We start from the raw sequence: 19382 nt of genomic DNA on the forward strand, positions 1-19382 counted from the left end.
CTCGGAGTTCAGGGGGCACCTGCTATGGACCCTGCAAAGCAGACTCAGCGATGAGAGAGAGGTGGTCCTTGCTCCTGTGGGATCTACAGCCCAGTGGAGAAGACCTGAGTGAATGAATGGATGAACACAAGCATGAGTGAATGCCTGTGCCTTCTTTTACACAGACTGCTGTGGGCACTGCCTGAATGTGTGTGTCTTCATTTATTTATTTATTTTAACATCTTTATTGGAATATAATTGCTTTACAATGGTGTGTTAGTGTCTGCTGTATCACAAAGTGAATCAGTTATACATATACATATATCCCCATATCTCCTCCCTCTTGCGTCCCCCTCCCACCCTCCCTATCCCACCCCTCTAGGTGGTCACAAAGCACCGAGCTGATCTCCCTGTGCTATGCAGCTGCTTCCCACTAGCTATCTATTTCACATTTGGTGTATGAAATGTGAATATATGTGTATATATGTCCATGCCACTCTCTCACTTCGTCCCAGCTGACTCTTCCCCCTCCCTGTGTCCTCAAGTCCATTCTTGACGTCTGCGTCTTTATTTCTGTCCTGCCCCTAGGTTCTTCAGAACCGTTTTTTTTTTAGATTCCATATATATGTGTTAGCATATGGTATTTGTTTTTCTCTTTCTGACTTACTTCACTCTGTATGACAGTCTCTAGGTCCATCCACCTCACTACAAATAACTCAGTTTCGTTTCTTTTTATGCATGTACCTTCATTTATACAGACTGTAGTGGACACCGCCCAAATGTGTGTCTTTATTTATTTTTTAATTAATTTTTACTGGAGTATAATTGATTTACAATGTTGTGTTAGTTTCTGCTGTATAGTAAAGTGAGTCAGTTATACATATACATATATCCACTCTTTTTTAGATTCTATTCCCATAGAGGTCATTACAGAGCACTGAGTAGAGTTCCCTGTGCTATACAGTAGGTTCTTATTAGTTACCTATTTTATATATAGTAGTGTGTATATGTACATCCCAATCCCCCAATTTACCCCCCACCTCTTTTCCCCCTTCTAACCATAAGTTTGTTTTCTACATCTGTGACTCTATTTTTGTTTTGTAAATAGGTTCATTTGAACGAATGCGTGTCTTTAAAATACGCAAGGTAACATTCTTGGGTGGTTCAGGGAGCGAAAAGATGGTCTGAAATGCCAGCCCGTTTTTGTTCAACTAAAACAATATGGGCAGGCCCCAACAGGACGGTGATTTGGAAACTCCTGGGATTCATGGATGAGGAGTTCTGGAAACCTCCCAAGGATGAGTGATGCAAAGTTTGAGCCCTCTCCACCTTGTGGAGTTAATTGATTCAAAGTCCTAGAAACCTCAAGAGGCTAATTGCTGGCGAGAACGCTGTTCACTTCCAGCCTTCAGAGGTCCTGTAGGTGAGGAGAAATATTCATGAGCAGAAGCATTCATGAGAGAACTAATGGATTGATTGAGGGGAAGGGAAGAAAATTAAGGGGTTGGAATAGCTGTCAGTAAAAGGCTAAGAATTCAGCTGGAGTGAGATCAAGGAATCAAGAAGAATAGAGATAGATACACCTTCCAGGCCCTGCATGCCAAGAGCAGAGGTCACCAGATGAAGTAAAGGAGGGGGAAATTCGAGGGCATTAAGGGGAGGTTCTCAACTTTACAAGCCCCTGGAGACCCCCCAGGAGGAAATATTTCAAATTGAAATTACACTGTTTCCTTTCTGAATATTACTTTTATTTAATATTCATCCTCTTCCTCTAATAACTAACTGTCCTTTTGGCTTTTTCAAGGAGCAATTATAGATATTTTTAGATATTGTGTCCATGGAGAAGCTGAGATACAAAGGTGGAACAACCTAGCTGGGGCACAGAGCTGGTCTGTAGAATGCACCTGTTGGCCAGTGAAATCTATTTCAGCTTATTATCAATGAGCCAATTGTTTTCAGAATGACTTTGCTCCAGACAGAAATATGTCCTTTTAAAAAGTGTTTCACCGAAGTATACTATATATACCTACAGAAAAAGCCATGTATCATAAGTGTGCAAGCTGGATGAAGTTTTGCAACCTGAATATACTTATGTTAACTAGCACCCAGATCAGGAAACTGAACGTACGAGCACAGGGAAGCCTCTGGTGCCCTACTGTCCTTATTTCTAACAGCCTAAATTAGTGTTTCTGCTTTAGGAACACAGAATAAGAGAGTCCCATTTGCTCAACAGTGTGTTTGTGTGTTTCTTCTATGTAGTTGTGGATTGTTCATTCTCATTGCTGGTAGTATTTTATTCCATGAATATGCCACAATTTATCCATTCTACACCGGTGAGCATTTGGGTTGTTTCCAGTGTATGGCTGTTACAAATAGTGCTACTATGAGTGTTTCAATATTTCTTTGGGTAAAAATATGTGCGCATTTCTGGAGTTGCTGGCTCAGGGGGTGTGCATATATTCACCTTTAGTAGGTGCTGCCAGACTGATGTCCAAAGTGGCCGGAATAATGTATTCCCACCAGCAGTGCATAACCATTCCTATTGCTTGACTACCTTCCCAACTTTTGCTGTTTTCTGTCGTTTTCAGTTTTAGACATTCTTATGGGTAGTAGTGGTATCACACTGTAATTCTAATTTGAATCTCCTGATGACCAATGAAGCTGAGTGCATTTCATACCTTTATTAAGTCCATGGTTAGTGCCTTGGTCAGCTCAGGCTGCTATAACAAAATACCACAGATCAAGTGGCTTAAACAATAGACAGTTTGTTTCTTCCACATCTGGAGGCTGGAAGTCCAAGGTCCAGGTGCTGGCAGATTCAGTGTTTGATGAGAGCCCTCTTGGCTTGCGATGGCCACCTTCCTCCTCACCTGATAGAGAGAAAGAGAGGACTAGACTCTTCCTCTTCTTATAAGGACACTAATCCCAACGTGAGGGCCCCACCCTCATGACCCATCTAAACACAGTTCCCTCCCAAAGACCCCGCTTCCACATATTATCACACTGGGGGTCTAACATAGGAATTTTGGGAGGACACAAACATTCACTCCATAACAATCAGGAAGGGGCCTAGTTTACCTTCTTTGGGCACCAAAATCTTGACTGCAGTTGTCAGTGGGAACCATCTATTTCAGTTAAAATTCATAAGGGATCATGTAGGAATTCAACAACATAGGAAGATAAAAATACAAAAAAAAATCATCCAATTACCTTAACTAAAATCAAACTCATCCAATTACCTTAACTTAGTTTGTTGACATTCACTTAGGCTTGACTCCATACCAGGCACTGCCTGTGGGTTTTATTTAAACCATACCATGAAATGGTCTCAGTGCAGCTTGTTAAACAGTGAAATTAATCTGATATCCATGCATGTTTCTGCACACAGGAGTGTGTGCACACAGAGAATGCACTCTTCATGCTGCAATCCTGGTACTGCCCCTACTTCCCTACACTACCTTCCCAAACCCAAATGCAAGAGAATTAGTAAGACTCACAGTTAGATATGGCTAAGTAAAATATTTCCTTCCTGACCCCACTCATCCTCTCGCATTCATTCACTCAACATCTATTTATTGGGCATTGTCTAATGCCGAGCACTGTCCTGTGCGTGGGATACAGCAGTGAGCAACCCAGGCAAGGTCCCACCCTCATCTAGCTCCCAGTATACATCTTTGTAAACTGTAAGAAGAAGAAGAGTGCACAGGGACGATCACAGAAACCAAACCATAGCACAGCGCATCAGGGTTTTCTGGGAAGATTAAACCCGTTAACAGACAACTCCCAAGTGAAGTCAGATTTCAATTCATTTTCATGGCTTGGGAGGTGACTCACCTCCATTCCCCCTCCCATGCCCTGTCCCACTAGGCTGGGGTTCCACTGTGCAGGGGTAATTCAGACCCTAAATTTTTGTGCTTTTTATCGTAGAAATGAAATGAATACTGGAGTGAAACACCTTTTAAAAGTGAAGCTGTGTTGGAAGAAAGACAAGCTTCAGGAAAGAGAAGTGACTGATTGGGGGAGGAAACACATCTAAATGACCTATGAGAGCACGTATGCAATTATTTATGAAATTCTTGGAAATCCTCCTTTGCTAATGAAAGATAAAAGGAGGAAAGCTCACAAAGCTTATCTTCAATGCAAGATAACATAATATTTTCCTCATACAATTCTTGGGGAAGATATATTAGCTCCACTTTTTAAGAGCTGCAGGATTTTGGAGGAGGAGAACTTAACCTAATCTTGGGGGTTGGAGGCAAGTTCTACGAGGGGACCCATCTTTGTTATAAATCCATACATGGAGGGCAATATCGTCTCACGAGTTCCAGTCAAAGACCATGCTTTTTGCAGTTAGAAGCAAAAAATTGGTCAGTTTCTTCTTTGACTTAGCTAATTGGAACATTTCATTAAATGGGCTTCCTCCCTAATTCTGGCCTTAAACCTGCATCAGCGTAATCATGACATAATCATAATCATGAGGTATCTTCTGGCTTCTATTGCATCAGTTCCGGCCCCTCTCACTCGAAGACCTTCTGTGAATCCACTTTGTCCAAAATCCTACCTTCTCAGGGTCTCATTTGAGAGCCCCAAAGTCTGACTTCCACCTACTTTTTTTGCCGTAATTGCCTGCTGCCCTTTACATGAGGGTAGGCATGGCAGAAGGAGACCTGAGTATCTGACTGGTTGGAAAGTTCTTTCTGGCGTCCTCTGGGGGCCTTTACATGGGACCCTCTCCCCATGTGATGCATCCTCTCAAGCCCATTTGCCACCTGGGTTTTTCTCTGCTATGATCTGTTTAGTATCTTAGTTTGTGTTTTACTCTTCTGGATTTCAACTCAATTGTAAACTTTTTGAGGAAGGCTTTTCTCCTCTATAGGGTCCAGATAAAAATGCCCGCAGCAAATGATACCACACCACTTAGGTAGAAATGCCTGAGATCGCGATAAAGCCAGATCGACCTGACCTTTAATCAGATTGCTGACCTTGGGACAGTTCTTTAACCGTCGCTGAGCCTCAGTTTCCTCATCTGGAGCATGACCATGATCACGCCTCGCTGCATTCTTGCCAGCATTAGGCAAGAAATCTAAAGTATTTAGTACGTGTGGAGCAATTCTCACTGAAAACTACTTAGCATCGTGCTAAGAAGTGTGGCCTGTTGCCTCCTTGAATAGATCCTCACAATAAACGGATTACTCTTACTCTGGGACCTAGTACTTTACCTATAATACAAGATCCAGAATACAATTTTACATTATTATGTATTTATTATCATTATTTATAAAGAGGAAAAAAATTACAGTACAGAAAATAGAGGTGGGGTGTATGCAGGCTGCAAAGTTGTAAACTAAGATGGAGCCCCAGAGCTGAAAGAATGAGTAAGTGCGTGGAGGAATCTGATGATAGAGGGATCTGAAATGAGACTCTGCGTTGGACAAGCAGGCATGGACTCCCCTGTTTCCTCTTCCGGCTCAGTCTGCAGAAATGTCACCTTGAGGAAAACCCAGGGAGTGCTGATGCTTTGAAGGGTTTTCAGAATGTTCTCGCCTGCTGTGAGGGTTGGGACCGTGGAAGGCAGCCGAGAGCACATCAAAACCCGCAGCTGTCCGGAGCATCGGCCGGGCACGAGTTTTGGTCTCGCCTGACAAGTTTTGATCATCTAAAAGCAAGAACTCTTCCATTTCGCTAGCTCAGGAAAAGCCCCTAAGGTTTTTCACCAAAGTCAAAGCACAAATAAAGACTTTCTCTGCCTGACAAGGAAAAGAGGGGCCCACAAAACTAAAGACAGGGCTCTGTAAGAGATGCTGGGGGCAACATTAGGAAACTGTCTTATTTTCACAGTGGCTCCTTCTCCCACATTTAGAGGCCGATTCAGAGCTGATCTGAGGCCCAGCCCATGGGAAACCATGTGGTATTATTTGAGCGACTTAGGGAAGGAACTCCACCCAAAATATCACCTTTATACTCGATTTCCATCATTAAAAGTCATGCCCTTGGGCTTCCCTGGTGGCGCAGTGGTTGAGAGTCCTCCTGCCGATGCAGGGGACGCGGGTTCGTGCCCCGGTCCGGGAAGATCCCACGTGCCGCGGAGCGGCTTGGCCCGTGAGCCATGGCCGCTGAGCCTGCGCGTTCGGAGCCTGTGCTCCGCAACGGGAGAGGCCACAACAGTGAGAAGCCCACGTACCGCAAAAAAAAAAAAAGAAAAAAAAAAAAAAAGTCATGCCCTTGAAGCCCGAGTGATTTATCAACTCACTTAGTAAATGTGTTTATTTATACCAGGCTGCATACCATAAAGAATTTTAAGCACCTTTCCAGGACATATTTACTATAAGCTAAGGCATAAAGAAGAATTAAAAGGGACCAAATAAAAATAAAGGTAAAAAGTTTCAAAGAGAGGTAAAAATAATACAAAGGTGAAAGGCATAGGGTATATATAAGTGCTATAATTGAATCTAAATGTTTTCTCTTGGCTGGGAAAACAAAATAGAAGACATAGTCTTACGATTCTTACAGTCAGGGAGGAAAAACTTATACGCCAGCGTAGTAAAGGCTCAGAGAAGTCCTGCAGCAGATCAGTAGCAACACAATAACGGCCATTTGTGGTTCTATGTTCCAAGCACTGTTCGAAGTGCATTGCACATATTACCTCATTTAATCTCACGATGACCCATGGCATGGAGAGCTGGACATAGTCATTTGGCACCTGGCACTGCTGTCCCCTCCATCTTGTGTATCTTCCTGAAATGCAGAGGTTGGGACCCTGAAATGGCATGGTCCACACTCTCTTACACATGGGATTCCAGCTGAGAAAAGAGTTGCACTAGCAAGATGCTCTGTGGTGAAATGGGGAAGGAGGAAGTGAAGATGGAGCCAGTTCCTTGTGGGTTGGCTATTATTAGTGTCCAGTGGGCGTGGTCATGGGGACCAGTGTCCAGCTGCTGCCTTTGGGTACAGAGAGGCAGTTGTGGTGGTGACAGTGACTGGACTGACTTTTTGATGGTCAGGCCAGTCCAGCAATGGCAGTGGTGGCTTCCTGAACCCTGAATGGTACCTACCATGGTATTTCAAGCATGGCCCTATGATTCCTCCCATTTCTGATCATGACAGAGGCACAGTTAGTTCTATTTTCTTTTTTTCTGGACATCATTCCTGGAGGTCCAGCCTAGAATTTCCTCCTCCAGTCTTTCCCGGGCTTTTTGTAAGCACCTAATTTCCTCTATTGAACCCTTTTCCACCCAGAATGCTTGCAATGTTTCCTGCACTGAACCCTGACTCACACGGGCAGGTAGCAATATCATTTCTATTGTGTGGATAAAGAAACCGAGTCACAAAAAGCTTAAATAGTTTGCACCGAGTCACAAAGCTAATAAAAGCTAAGCTAGGACTCAAACCTGGTTCAGTAGTCTGATGCCAAAATCCACTCTCTGAACTGTTTAATTTTGTTTAACTCAGAATTTCCCAAACTAATTGATTCCAGAAACTGCTTTTGTGTAACACCTATTAATATTCCGTGGAAGTAATCCCCGACAGGACCACCTTCAAACATGGTATTTTCAGCTACTTTTTTTCACCCAGTGGGTTCTGGCCAGGTGGGACATGGATGCATCAGTGGCAGGAGAAGAAAGGGGGTGTGTCCTCCACCAGATTCTGGAAAAAATACATGAATTGGGAGCTGGGGAGAAAAAGCACAGTCCAGCCAGAAGCGCACAGGAGGCTTTGAAGTGCAGAGCATGAGGTCAGTGTGGTATATGTTTGAGGACAGTTCTTGCAGTGTGTCTTAGGGATAGGTAATCACTTTTCTGCACTTTTGTTCCTGCACCTGTGAAATAAAATCAGCAATCCTGTTCACTCACTGGTGTTTTGTAAAGAGATGATTTGGTCAGAATTCTTCCTGATGCGAGCCATGGAAGACCAATTGAAACTAGCTCAAATAAAAGATAAACATTTGGCTCTAGGCACTAGTACACACCCTCGTCCCTCCTGCTAACTTACAGCCAGCATCGGTGTGTGCGTCCAGAATTCTTTTGACCTTCAGGGCAATTTTTTCTTTCCAGGGGCTGAGTTTTCCTTCCATGGTTCTGGGTCTGGATTAATTGAATCTATTGAACTGATTTCCTTAGTTTTGAATTTTGGAAAGAAGGAATAGGGTTCTTGTTTAATCTTTCTGGAGGCATCTGAATATGTTGTGCAAATTGACTCCCTTCTCCCCGAGCTCTGCATGCCCAGGGGAGGGGTAGACTTTGCTAAACCATACACACACACACACACACACACACACACACACACACACACACACACACACACACAGGCATGCACACACACACATCCATTAACACTCATGCATGTGTACATGCATGCACACACACATGCATGAACACATACACACTACTGTAATTCACGGTGCAGTGGAGAACTTGGGCTCTTGTTGAGAGTGGAGATTGTTAGGAAGGGGTTTGGAGGAAGCATGGAAAGGGGGGCAGGTGTGTTGGGAAAGGGGTAGAAGAGCCTCTCCCTCAAACTTTGTCTTGGGATTCTGGGTCGTAAGAAAAGACTAATGTAAATGGTCTTAATGCTCAGTGAGTAAGAGACATTCTAAGGCCACCTGCTTGTTTCACTTCAGGTCTTCGGGCCACCTTCCTCACACCGGTTGTATCCTCCCTCTGCCTGCTATCCCCCTGGGATCCATGGTCATTACGTTTATGGTAGGCATTGAGGAGGATGCAGAGATCGACCCCGCTGGAGGAGCCATTAGTCCGACACTCCCATTCCCTCTGGCTCAAGCCTTCCTGGGCCTCTCTGCCAGGTGGCTGCATGGAACTGGGGCCCCAGGGGCTCCAAGGCAGAGAGATGCCTGGTTAACCATTAAATTGGAACATGCACTAGAACATCTGAAATGAGGGAAAGACAATGCCAGCATGGCAGGGCGGGAGGAGCACATTCCTGGAAGGAAGGAGGCCCAAGCTGGCTCTGTCACCTGCAAGTGGTGTCACCTTAGACAAGTCCTTTTGCTTCTCTGAGCCTGGATTTCCTTCTCTGCAAAATGCTGTGGTTGGACCAGCTGAGTTGAAAATGGCCGAGTTACACTACCAGCCCTGGGCCATGACCTTCCTAGTCTTTAGGGGAGAGGGAAAAATCTTCCATTGTGTACGCATGGTGGCTTTGGATTTTTGTTGTTGCTGTTGCTACAGTGACTTAGCCTGTACTCCAGTCCCAAGAATGACACCGATTCCAGTAGGGGTGGGGAACCTGAGAGCGGGGATGACCTGTGCCCCATACCCAAGGTGAATTCCTGGAAAGCAGCAAGACCTCAGAATCTCCTCTGGACCAGTATGGCTCAGGCAGCAATGCAATAACTGGACCAGGTGCCTCCTACTGGCATACTTGAGGGATTTAGATCCTGAGAGAGGAGCAGGGAGGAAGCTGAATGTTCAGGCATCAGATGAGGAACCGACGGGGTCTGCTTGGAGGTAAAAAGGCATAAGAACGTGAAGCTCATCTAGGGTCATTCTCTTTTTCCACGTGTAACCTCCTGTCTAGTTTCTGCCTGATTTTGGTCATTCTCCTGTACCTGCAGGTAGTTGTCTTATGTATGTTTTGCTTGTGTCTATGTCTGTGTTTATGTCTATATCATCAAGATCTAGCTAGCTACCTAGCTAGCTACCTAGCTAGCTATCCTCCAGAGGATATACTTCTTATCTATGGGAGGATTGGTCCAGTGTGAGCTAGTTCACCATTACTAGAAGCAGAATTGTAAAACTCAATCTTCCTGGGCAATAAAATGTTATTTCTGAGGCAGGAAAGGACCAGCTGTGGCATTTGTTCACTTGTCACTTATGGCTGCTTTCTAGTTCCAGCGGCAGAGTTGCGTATCTGCAGCAGAGATGTGCAAAACCAAATGGTCTGCAAAACCTGAAATATTTACTATCTGGCCCTTCATGAAAAAGCTTCCAACCGTCAATCCACAGGGATGAATGAACTACATAATTATCCATAAATAAATATATATATATTTATATATATACCCAGGATATAATTATCCTGGGTAATTATCCATAAATATTTCTTGTTAATAGGATTTTGAAAAGAATTAGAAGGTTTAATGTCACATTTTCTGGCAAGAATTTGGGCTAGAAACAGTGTGTGTTGCTCCTTAAATGAAGATCTCTGTGCTTTGATAAACTGAATGGGGCTCAGAGGTTAAACTTCTTCACCAGGTTCACACGGGTAGTGAGGCCAGGCCATGAGTCAGACGTAGGGCATCTCGCTCCGAGGTGTGTGCCCTTTCTACTACACCTGCAGAACTGCCTCAACCTGGGAGGAAACATTCTTCCAACTCAGCCTTCCGTGATGTTTGTGGAGAGAGCGCAATTAAGAGTCTGACTTGAACGACTGGATGCTCTGTTCTTTTTTTTTTTAACATCTTTACTGGAGTATAATTGCTTTCCAATGGGGTGTTAGTTTCTGCTTTATAACAAAGTGAATCCGCTATACATATACATATGTCCCCATATCTCCTCCCTCTTGCGTTCTCTCGAGGTCAGAGGCTAATTGACTAGTCCCCTCCTCCTGCCTCCTTCTCTGTCCACGTTCCTCTCAGCTCTCTTTTAAGATAGATGCATTGGCTCTTAGCCTTCGGCACCTCACTTCCCACTCCAGCCAGGGCTGCCATGAAGGATTCACGCTACCACTCATGTATGTTTCACACGCTATCTGCCAAGTCATAGCCCTGCTTATCTTCCTCCTGAAACATCTCCTGCCTCTCAAATTGGGTAAATGTCTGCCCTTTTTCAAAGCAAGGATTTCGTTCCCAATTTCCTTGTTCTTACAAAGCAAGTAAGTGTTTTTTAGACCAGTAGGCACATGGCAGAAATTACCACTCCATTTCTTGGCACTCTTAAGTCTTTCTCCAGAAATGTGTTTCTTGATACAAAAACATTGTTTGTAATTTATTCCTAATATTGTTCCTTGGTGAGGGGCAGTGGGAAGCACAAAGAGGAAGAAAGAGAGTGAGTGAGGTTGCGGTGATCATGACTTTACCTACAAACATGGATAAAGCCGGAGGACTCTCAAACAACGACTGAGTCAAATCAATGAATGGGACCTTGAATTTTTCTGCATTTTCACGTGTGAGAATGGTTAGCATTTGTTAACTCTGTAATTCATGTTTGTTGTATCCTTCTCTGTTTTTTTGATGTATGTTCCAAATATACAAATATATATCTCCAGCCAGGAGCTCTGCTCTGAATTTCAGTCTTATACGTACAGCTACCTAAACGCTGTCTCCACCTACAGTACCAGATACATCTCAAGCTTAAAATAAACAAGCCAAAAAAACAAAAAGAAAATGAGAGAAAGAATGGAAGGAAGGAATGGAGGAGGGAGAAAAGGAAGCATTCATTCACTCCCACTCTTTAAAACCTGTTCCACTCCTTTTTCCAGAGCCCATTTTTGGAACTGGGATCCAAAATGTTTAGGACTGAAATGCCTGTCCCTTAGGTTTCCGGGCTACGCGTTAGTTAAGCCATAGGAGATGAACAGTGGTAGGTAATTCTTGACCTCGCCCACCGCATTCTTGCTTTTGGCACATGTAACTTGCCCAGCCACTCTCTCCAATCCCCAGCACTCCCCAATCCCCAGCACTCCCCTTGCATTGGAGGGGGAGTAAAAAATATGAATGTTCAGAGACTAGGATATAAACTGGACCACATTTACTGGTAGACTTGGACGTTGCATTGAAAGATGTTATAAACCTGTTTCTCACTCTCTTTTCCCTCTTTGTCAGTTGGTGACTTGGGTGTGAGGACCTCCTGCAGCTGCCTCCGTGGGGAAGTGAGCTTGGAGCCTGCCCTGGGGAAGCAGCTTCTGGGCCCCGCAGGGAGTTCCCAAGGTCGAGATTTGGAGTATGAGTGGAAGACTCCACTCAGCCCTAGTCTCCAATCCAACTTTGGGTCCAAAGCTATTGTTTGTTCTTGTTTCCGTTCCTGTCAACTTTTTTCCTGAGTATTATCCATCGTTAGAACACTTAAAAAGCAGCAGTGTGGGCACTGAACCCCAACCTCAAATTTTTAACAATGTGAAATATATGAAGAGGAGAAGAAAATTGACATACACTGAGAAGCAGCTATGTGCTGAGTACTCTACATATATTGGTTCACTTAATTCTCAAATAATGCGTATCTCAGCTGAAATAGCTTTTCTTCCCCCACGTAACAGAAAAACCTAGCTTCATCTCATTGCTAAGAGCTACGATTCTCATATACATTTAGGTGAAAATGGGGGTGGGCGCTCTCCTCGCCCACTGTGCTCTGGGCACACTCAACTCCTTGTGTTCTCCAGACATGCCCAACCCATGCCACCCAAGGAACTCTGTGTGCTCTCCTCTCTGGCTTGGTCCCCAGCCTCCAGCTGGCCTCCCTCACCTCCTTCCAATCCTTTTCTCACATCGCACCATCTCTACAAAGCCTAGCCTCATGACCCTATTTAACATTGCAAACTGCCTGACCCTTTTGCCCATCATGACATGGTTGATCCCTCTTCCTTTAGTCTATTTTGACTGTTTTTCCATAGCACTATCCCCTTCTCATCTACCATATAATTTACTTATTTTAAGTATTATTTATTCTCTGTCTGCCGCCTCTGAAATGTAAGGTCCATAAGAGTTAGAATCTTTATTCTGCTTACTGATGTATCCTGAGTACTTAGCAGAGTGGCTATCTAACCTACAGTAAATGCTCAAAAATATTCGTGGAGAGAATGAATGAATGGCCTCCTTCCTTTCTTTGTCCAGTTACTGATGTAGCCCACTTCTCTGCTGCCACTTTCTCCTCACCTCACCTTCATCTCCACCCTGGACCTCCACTGACATTGTGGGCAGTCACCTCCTAGAACCCCAGAACCACCTTCTTCCCTTGATGCTCTGCTGGTACCACCCCTCTGGTTTCAGAATGAGGGAATTGTGCATGTCCCTTTACCTCCTCACCCAAGGCATGAACATCTGTAACCTTTAATTCCTCCAAGACACCAGCAATCCACATTGGCTGAATATAGGACTTGCAGTGACAGTTTGGAGGAGAATGATGCGAATGGCAATTGCACACTGCACGGGCATCAACTCTAAGTCAGATGTCCAACCTCAGTTACTGATTCTAAACATGCACCGGTCATTCCTGATACATAGGAAGTTTCTTTCTGCTGGGTCCTCTTAGGTTCCAACCTCCTGCCACCCCCTTTCATCCCATCTTGGTTTGATGACTATTCCCTTCTTGCCTCTCTTGGCTGGGTTTTCTGGATCTGCTGAATTCCATCCTTTGGAACAGTCATAGGACAGCTCCCCAGTTCATCTTCCATTATTGTCCGGAGTCATTTTATTTTCCTTTTTTGCAGTCATCACCTTCCAAACCATTATGGTGCTTTGTTGTCCAGAAGTAGGAAACCACTGTGGTTTTGCTTAATCAAACCTCCACTGTGTTCAAATCTCCACCCAGTGACACGAGGAATAATAGGAACTTTGAAGTTCCAACTTTGCTTTCTGATTTTTGGTTTTTGTAAGGGCCAGGTCAAATGTTTAGCCAGGGCTCCTACCCTTCTCTCTATGGGAAAAGCATTGATGGGACCCTGGAGAGATGAAGAACCCAGGAGTGATGGGGTTTAGTTTCTTTCCTTTACATGGGGGATTTTTAACCCTCACTGAACACAAAGGATCACCTGGAGAGCTGTTAAAAATCTTGACACTCAGGCCATACCCAGGCCAATTAAATTAGAATCTTAAGGGTGGGGCCTACTTTGCAGTTAGGCTGAGAACCACACTGTTTTATATTTATAGCAACTATAAAGTGGCAATTGTCTGCTTTAGGGATGTGAGACCGAAAATCAGAGAAGTCTGCACAGCTAGTTCCTTGTGGAAGGTATCAACCCGGGGGTCCATACTCCACACTCCATATCCCACGCTTTTCCCATGAGAAGCAACACCTCATCTCATAGGGGAGTCAGACATGGAAACAAAAAATTTCAATATAATGTTACAGTAGAGGCATTGTAGGCACTTTGCAATCACAGAGGGGAGACCATCTAACTTTATGTGGGAGGTCAGGAAAGGGACTTTTGTGAACTTTTTCCTGTTTTAGGGCAGCCTGGGGGATGTTTTGTTCTAGCCTGGTTTTACTGGGATAAGCAGAGTAAGAAGCCAAGGGAGTTGAGGACATAAAGGATGAATTAATGCAACCCTTCATCCCCCAAGGGAAAAATCCTCATCAAATTCCCATTGAGCTTGTAGTCCCTCTCCTCTCATTAACCAGGGAGGGAATTTTCCCTGCTTCTGCTTCTGTTCTTTCAGGATGGCTCATTAGCTACTGAGCAGTTCTCCTTCTGCTGGGGTCTGCTTTGAGATGACTCCATCAGGCTTTCAACAGTGTGGTTAGGCTGGGGCCTGACTCCTGTAAATGGCCACCTGGGAATAAGGGGAGTCTTTACTTTGCCAGCAGGTTGGGGAGGATGCTGCTAAGTTCTGTGGAAGACTGTGCTTTTCTGGCTGGCTTTCTTTTTTTTTTTTTTTGGTGGGGTTGGGGGTGATGCAAAAAGAAAGAGATGGTGTGGCAGAGACAATAGGAGGTGTTCTCCAAAATCCTGTCTCATTTTTCTATGCATTGCCACACAAAGGACTGCATTCCTCAGTCTCCATTGAAGTTAAATCAGGGTCATGGACTGCATTTTGGGGTCAATGGGATATTTAGACATATTAGCTACTTCCAGGCCTGACTCTTAAAAATGCCCCCACCTGGCACTCCTGTTTTCTTTTCTCTTGCTACAGCAACACTGTAAGTTGTATACTGAGGTAGGGGAATATGGATCCCTTGCAAAAGAACTGTACCGTAGAATCTCCTGGCCTGAATGAACTTCACATATGTAAAGTTAAGGCACTGAGATTATGAGGTTTGTCCATTGCAGCAGCAAGAGATTACCTATCCTGACTAATACACATAGACAAACTTTAACTCCTATATTCCAGCATAGATAATCCTGAAATATATTTGTACACACACAAAGAGACAACTTCACATACACAGAGTCTAACTCATATACATAAGTACAGACACAAATGCACTGACGTTCTGTGCACACACAGAAGCACAGTTCATCCATACATACTTTCTTCAGCATGGGAGATGCACACGTCGACCTGCTATGGATGGACAGACATGCACACAGAGTGAAACAGTTCCTGATCAGCTGCGTTACTTGTAGCCCAAGACTTAGGTTGATTTAAACCTCCACCAACTTACTCTACCTCAAAACTCTGCCAATTCCCCCTAATTGATAAAGCCTCCATTGAGGGACCGTTCTTTCTATCTAGGGGGAAGAGAGGCCTCAAGTTATTCCTCTACAGCCCTCTCAGGTTGAAGTCTTCCTTGGAAATAAATGCCCTATGGTGCCACATCTTACTGTGTGAAATGAGCCAGGCTGAGGGACAGAGGCAGTAGGATGTCCTCCCAGACAGCACAGTTAAATGGAAAAGGCTTAGTGTCTGAAGTCAGAAGACCTGGATTTGATCTCTGGCTCTGATCTTGGGTGGATCACTCAACTTTGAGTGTTAGTGTCCTCCGTGTCCTCCGGTAAAAGCAAAGATAATGTGATCCCTACCTCACAGCTTTATGAGGTAAAGTGAAAGTGAAAGCTCTATGAGCTTTCACTGAGGTCACTTATATGAAAGTCCACTGTTAGTATTTTAGATCAATGAGCATAGCTTGAGTGCCATGCTTGTGGACGAATACTATGTTCCATCTCTGTGCTAGATACTGGAATTACAGAGGTAAGCAGTCCTGTTCCCCCAGTTCATGGGGCTATGAGTGTAGGGCAGAGAACTTACATATAAACCAATGGCCATATTGGAGGCCACACAAGGTACAAAGAAAGCGTAGGAAAGGGACACTGAAGTGGGAATGTTAAGGAAAGCTTCTCAGTGGGAGTGATAGTTGAGTTGTCTCTTGAGAGGTGAATAGGAGTTTGCCAAGTGGACAAAGCAAAGAAGAAACTGTAAGCAGAGAAACAGTGCTCACAAAGGCCTAGAGGCATAACCACATGACCTGCTCTGTGAGTCTCGTGGAAAATTGCTCCTATTTCCTCAATGTCAGATGCATGTTTTTTATATTTTAGTAGTTTAAGATTCCATATGGGTCTTGAAACTAAGGAAATACAATATAAAAGATAGATTGGCCTTAACGATGTACAATTCCAAACATAAACATAAGATAAAAAAAAAATGTGACTTGCACAGTGAGAAAGCAAGGATCAATGACCCAAGGAGTAGAAATCCTAATTTTTTTGGACAGCCCATTTTTACATGTTTTTGAGGCTAAATTTACAGACTTGGATGTTTCTAATTTACGCTTGTGTAGTAAGTTGTTGAATAACAGCTTCTGGACCACTATCACCTAACTTAAAATTCAGGTCCACTTTTCCCATGAGCTCAAGGATTTAAGTTTCAATAGCTCTGATTCATGAGTCACTCCTGTTGGGGGTAATTGTCAAAAAAATACATTAGGCAGTTTTCAAATAGCAGCTCAATCATGACAATTTAGTAAATAAAGGTATGCTTTCACTTTGTTTTGGGCACGGGAAATTATTTCCTCAGACCGAAATAAATGCCATTCTTTCCCATGGATTTTGACATCTCCAAAGTGTTTCTAAACCAACTGCCCTGTCCAGCATTCAAGTTCCTCTCTGTATCTGCAGCCATGGTGGGACCTGAGAGGCAGAGTCAGAAAATTCAAGGCATGAATTAAGAAACGCATCAGACAGTATCACAGGGGAGCAGGGCTGGTGGTGGGGATTAAAGGGAAGGCCTTCTTCATGTGAGTGTTATCTACAAGAAAACCAAAAATGTTTTTGAAGATTTTACTGAAATGTAAAAATAGGAAATCACTGAAAAGCTTTTAGCAAGCTAAGGTTACGAATAGCATAGGTTCATTACAACAAAAAAAGGAACGTCGTCAAGGTCTGCATTTTGGGGGTATACTTTTTGTGTATTTTTCTGAAGGTACAAGTATTTGTTAGGGTCTTCATAGGCTCTCTGGGGATACGGCTCCCTCTAACACTTCTTTTGCATTGGGAATCAGGTTTCTAGGCTGGGAATGCTCCTACCACATTGTGATTCCAGAAACTTATCTTTATGGAAGGAAAGGGCTGATTTCCTTCCACACTCTTTGGTCCATAGCTGAGAAAATTGTTTTCTTGCTCCTCCCCCACCCCTGAAAATTTTGTTGTGTCTCTTCTGACCGAGAGCTCAGGACAGGGTCATGTTTTTATTAGAGCCTTTGTAAAACCTATATCTGCTTTTTTAAAATGTCAAAGCCAGTTTGCCTGTGCCCTTCTTCCCATTCACATGATTCTGCTTTGCTTTTAGCAAGGGAGCATCTCCTCCTCAAACAGGCATTGTCATGATTTCCCCTTATTCTTGACATCTTCAAGTTGTTTGGCAACCTACTTGGATTCTGTCTCACTTAATAAGCAATGACATGTGCCTCAACACGCCTTCTTTCTGTTTTGATGTGTGTCCTCTCTGGGGAACTTTGCTTTGTGACAGTTGTAAGAGAACCGATTTGAAAGAAGAGATACTTGACATTACCACAGAAGCTTCCTGAAGGCTGGCGAATCTGGGCATTGACAATCATCTGCTCACTTTGACTCAGATGACTTTATTTATTATTTATTTATTTATTTGTTTGTTTTCAAAACTCCAAAGTAATGGGCTAGGATAGGCACCTTCTAGTACCAGAGGATTTACAAACATAATTTCAGGCATAGCTCACAATAATAACCTTGTCATGTTGGTATAATTATAGTAACCTCACTTTATAGTAACCAAAGGCTTGAAAGGTTGAAGATCTTATCTATCCTTCTAGTCATAACCTCTGATTAAAGCATCCGCAACTGAAGGAAGGAAATCAGTCCTGCAGTTCTGGTATGAGTACCATGAGTCAATAAATATAATTCTTATTATTTTCATTTTTAGTTTTAATGATGCCTGCTTCTTGTTTCCCTTTTTGTACTAGTTGCAGTAAAAAGCTCTGCTGAAGTAATAAGAAGGACAGTAATCATATGGTTTAAAGCACAGAGAAGTTCACTTGTCTCTCATGTCAACAGTCTGAGGAAAGCATTCTATTCAATGGTACTCTTGCTCCACAGTCATTCAGGGATCCAGGTTCCTTCCACCTTGTGGTCCCTTCACCTCCTACAGCATATAGTCCTCAACGGTCCAGGCAAATCTAGGCCACTGTCAGCTTCCAGCTCCAGCCAGTGCAGAAGAAGAGCAGGTAGGTAGAGGAGGCATCCATCCCTCCAAGGCACCAGCTTGGAGATGGCATATATCACTTCTACCATAGTTGAGCTGGCCATGTCTTTAGTACTCTTACTAGTACTAAAGAAAAGAGAATTGATTTAAGGGAATAAAAGGGAATAAAAAACAAAAATATCACTATCCTCAAATTTGTATATTCCAGCAATATCTGAGTGCCCACTCATTTCTTCAGAGTGGGTTATCTTTAGAGTTTATTTTCCTTATGGGTTTTGCTTAGCCCTGGACTGAGGTCACAGTAACTCTGTAATGATTCGTTGCAAACGTGACTAGATGAATATAATTTAGAATTCTCCAGTGCCTACAGTTGCTAGGGTCTGTAGTTTTCTTCTCTTAGTTCACATTCCCAGTTTAACACAAAAGGGACCGAGACCCAGGGGGGCTGTGTAACTTAGATGAGGTGGGGCAGCTAATCAGTGCACAGGGAGGTCCGCCTGAAGCTGAAGTGCAGTGGGTCTCCCTGCCCACCAGCAAGACTAAACAGAAGAGAATTAGTAAGCGGGGCTACCTCTCACCTCTTTCTGATGGTAGACCAAGCCCCATGCTCTGCGGAGAAACACTGGGGAAGGGGTGAGCATGCAGTCCTGGCTGTTTCTGAATCTATAGAGTCAGGGATCTCATTTCTGCCTCTTAGGGTCACAGTCATTCACCATTTTTGATGGATTTCTGCAAAGAGGGGGCAGAAGTGTATTGAAATGAAAAATATATATATTTTCACTGCTCAGACCTCCCATTGCAGAGAAAAGAGGGATCTTGGTAAGAGAGAAGAGAGCAAAGCGTTGGGTGTCAGCAGTCTGGGGTTCAAAGCCAGACATGCAACCTTTGGTAAGAAAATGAATGTTACCAAGCCTTTGCTTCTCATCTTGCAAACAAGCATTATAGCTACCTTTTGGGTGTGTTGGGAAATTAGATTATAGACATAAAATCCCTGGCAAAGAGTCTGGCTCATAGGAAGCTATAAACTATAGCTGTTACGACTGTTACTACTTTACCTTTCTGCCTTTTCCCAAACTTCTTCAATGAATATGAATTAGCCTATTCAGTGAATATGTTTGGT

The sequence above is a fragment of the Lagenorhynchus albirostris genome, chromosome 17 (genome assembly GCF_949774975.1).
Source record: "Lagenorhynchus albirostris chromosome 17, mLagAlb1.1, whole genome shotgun sequence".
Classification (NCBI taxonomy): domain Eukaryota; kingdom Metazoa; phylum Chordata; class Mammalia; order Artiodactyla; family Delphinidae; genus Lagenorhynchus; species Lagenorhynchus albirostris.